The sequence below is a fragment of the Hevea brasiliensis genome, unplaced genomic scaffold, assembly GCF_030052815.1.
Source record: "Hevea brasiliensis isolate MT/VB/25A 57/8 unplaced genomic scaffold, ASM3005281v1 Scaf484, whole genome shotgun sequence".
Lineage (NCBI taxonomy): Eukaryota > Viridiplantae > Streptophyta > Magnoliopsida > Malpighiales > Euphorbiaceae > Hevea > Hevea brasiliensis.
The window spans coordinates 41,341-44,718 of NW_026615011.1; the positions used below are offsets into that span (position 1 = coordinate 41,341).

At 26.2% G+C, this 3,378-nt stretch overlaps 1 long non-coding RNA gene across 1 annotated transcript; it reads right to left on the reverse strand.

Moving 5' to 3' along the window:
* Window positions 1-255: 255 nt before the first annotated feature.
* Window positions 256-2,989, reverse strand: LOC131177447 (uncharacterized). The gene is made up of 2 exons (XR_009146923.1): window positions 2,515-2,989; window positions 256-1,187 (listed from the first exon to the last, which is right to left on the reverse strand). It is a non-coding gene; the product is annotated as an uncharacterized LOC131177447 (long non-coding RNA).
* Window positions 2,990-3,378: the final 389 nt, after the last annotated feature.

Consider the following 3,378-nt stretch of genomic DNA (forward strand, 5'->3'; position numbering starts at 1 on the left):
TGTCCCATCTTAAAATAAATAAATAAATAAATAAAGCAATTTATATACATAGCACATGGTAAATTAAGAGATTGCATGTATTGTGTCTCCTTGTTGTTTTTCTCAATCAGGTATGTCTAAAATCATCTTCCAATTGAAGGGAATATCATACCCTCTGAGAGCAAGCAATAAACTCAAACAGTTTACCAGCTAAAATAGCTTCCAAATTGACTAAAATCATAACAATAGATGACAAACTTTTCGCAGAGCCAGAGCTATGATTGTAACCTCATATCTATAATAAAATTAGGATTGTTTAAACTGTCTATCCACCAAAATCGCATGAAATTCTTCTTTGACAATTCCAATTCCATGAGTATCACTTGAATCAACAACATAAATTACAGCTTGAGTATTTGGAAAACAATATGGTCATAAATAAACAAGCAAATACAGAGCAAGCAATTAAGGGGGATGACCACACAATAAAAGCAGCCAACATGAGAACCCCTAGAAGAAATAGAGTTTGTGGAGCAGAAGCACTTTGTGGAATTAGACAGTCTGGAAGATTCACAAATATGGTTTTAGAAGCAGATTTGACAAGAAAATGGAGTTTTACAAATAGGTTGTCCAAATTTCACTAAAATTTAAAGAATTACCATTTGCACCACAAAAGCAAAAACACCCACCAAACCATTAATTCCGACAAAAGGCAACTAAAATACTTAATTCTTTGATATTTTAAAGCATTAGTAAAAGTCAAAACTTGAAAATTGTCCGTTCAGAGTCCAAATTCCCCGTTCAGCATGTGTATATTCATTTTTAAGACCAAATTTTGCATCAAAAATTATTAAAACAATAATACATTTACCGTCCTAACTATCGAAATTGAGGAATTGAGAATGTGTGGTATGGCTCACCACTGTTCACGCGCATACCAGATTATTCTTTTCAGATCTCCTTCCCTATCGACTTCTGGCGGAAATATATGCTGACGAAGAAGGGCGGTGTGACAAGGTGTTGCCGGTTTCGGAGATCCCGTGGTTAGAGGAGACAGCACTGGCATCTCTCAATTCCTCACTCAAATCGCGATTATAGGGTGGGGAAATCAACAATCCATTAGGATTTTGAGAAAAGAAGAATATGGCAAGTGGCGACGACTTCACGACGGCCGGACAGAGTGAGAAGTTTCAGTCCAGAAAGGCACTCTGTCACAGGGAGAGCATGGAATTTTAGTTATTTTGGTTCCGTTTTCTTACGGAGAAAAAAAAAATCAATTTAACCGAATCAAACACAATTATTTTAGTAATTTTTAAATTAATTTATTTTTATAAAAAATTTATAAATTATATTTATATATAAATTATTTAATTTTATTGATTAATAATTATTAAATTTAAATTAAGATTAAAATTAAATCAAATAATTTAAAAATTAAATTTAAATTAAAAAATTTTGTTAAAATTTAAAATTGATAAGTTTAAATCAAACTAAAATAGAGTGATTTAATTCAGTTTATTTTTTATTCAATTTAATTCGATTCGATTTTTAAAATATCATAATTTTTAATAATTCAGTTTTGATAATTTAATTATATTTGATTTAGGTAAACCAATACTCAGACCTACTTTATTTTTTTGTTTTTATAGTTCTAATTATTTATTTATTTATATATTTTATTATTTTGTGGAATGCTCTGTACTGATTTTCTTTTATAACTTCACTGAATTTATATAAATTGAATACTAATGTTGCAATGCTTAAGAATAATTTTAAATTTAATAAGTTAAAAATAAAAGATTCAAATCATTTGTGATATATATTAAATACTAAATAAAATTAATATTATAGAGAATCATGTGAAAAGGAAAAACCAGCAATACATACTTAAATCCATAGTAAATAATTCATCATATTCCTACCAGCTAATACATATATCTCATTACATATTATTTATCTTGTATGGTGATGCAGCTCCTAATTACGAACCACTTCAAATTTGGATTCCAAGTTGGAAATTTTCATGTTACTCCCTATCTGGAAAACTCTACGACGAAAGTTAAATTCGTAATCTTTGCCATCAACCAACTTTCAGAAAAACACATACAAAAAAAATAAGTTAATATTATAAAAATAAAAATATAAAAATATAAACTATTTTTTTATTCAATAAATAACATAAATACTTACGGATGTTGCTCTCCAGATTCCACTAAAAGTGAAATCTTGGGGTTCAAATCCTTTGCAATTAAAATGTATAAGCGTAGTATAATTTTCATTATTATTTTCAATCGGCTGACCATGTCCAGTAATAACATATACTGATCCTTGATTTCTACAATCTTTGCACTAAATAATATATTCTAATCAGTTAAAATAACATATCAATTAAAACTTAGTGATGTATTTTAAACGTTCTACACTACACTCAAATTTAAAAGATATTGCTATAATTTCAATGAATTTATTTTAATAATTTTATATCAACTTAAACATATTTAACAATTTAGAAAAAAATATATATATATATATTACCTTGTACTTCATTGTTTGATGGGTGGAATACATACAAACTTCTTTTTGACTCATTGCCTGACAGTGAGTACATTTTAACTGTAATACAAAATATATTAAAAATATTATTAATGAAATTAAATAAAAATAAATAAAATATTTACATAAATAAAATTCGTTTCTTGACCTTGAAAAAATATGGTAAACCATTATTAGGACCTCCAGCAGGTTGTAAATTCTTAAGATTATCGAGTTTAGCTTTAATTTTAAGAGCAAATATTACCATGATTAATGATTAATAGTATTATTGAAAAGTGGTTAACGATTTTGTATATTCAAATAAACAAATCTCTTGTTTTTATAAGCAATTAACATAAAAAATGAAAATTTCATTCAAGCTTAAAAAGCATGAAGCTATTGGTAAAAGTATGACTAAATTCACCTAAAATGCATTATTATGCATTAAGTTAATATGCTTTAGGAGTACACAAGTAAATTTCTGTCAGAGCATTGATATATATTTGAAAGCAATGTAGAATTCATTTTAAAAGGAGGTGGACCCAAAAAAAAGAATCAAGAAGTGACTGGTTAACAGAGTTCTTGAGTCTTTTACCATATCCCTTGAAATTTAGAGTTGACTAATAAATAAATAAAGCATAGATTTTATAAAATTTAATTTGATGACCGAAATTATTAATTTTAATTTTCTTTTATTTCATAAAAATCTTTATTAAAAGGATATTACATAATTATTTTAAATAAAAAATATTTTTTAAATTTTAACAAATATTAAAATAAAGTAACAAGTAAAAAAATATGTATGTTTATAAATACAATTATTGGATTATGCAGTATTATATAAATACAATATAAAAAATAAAAGAA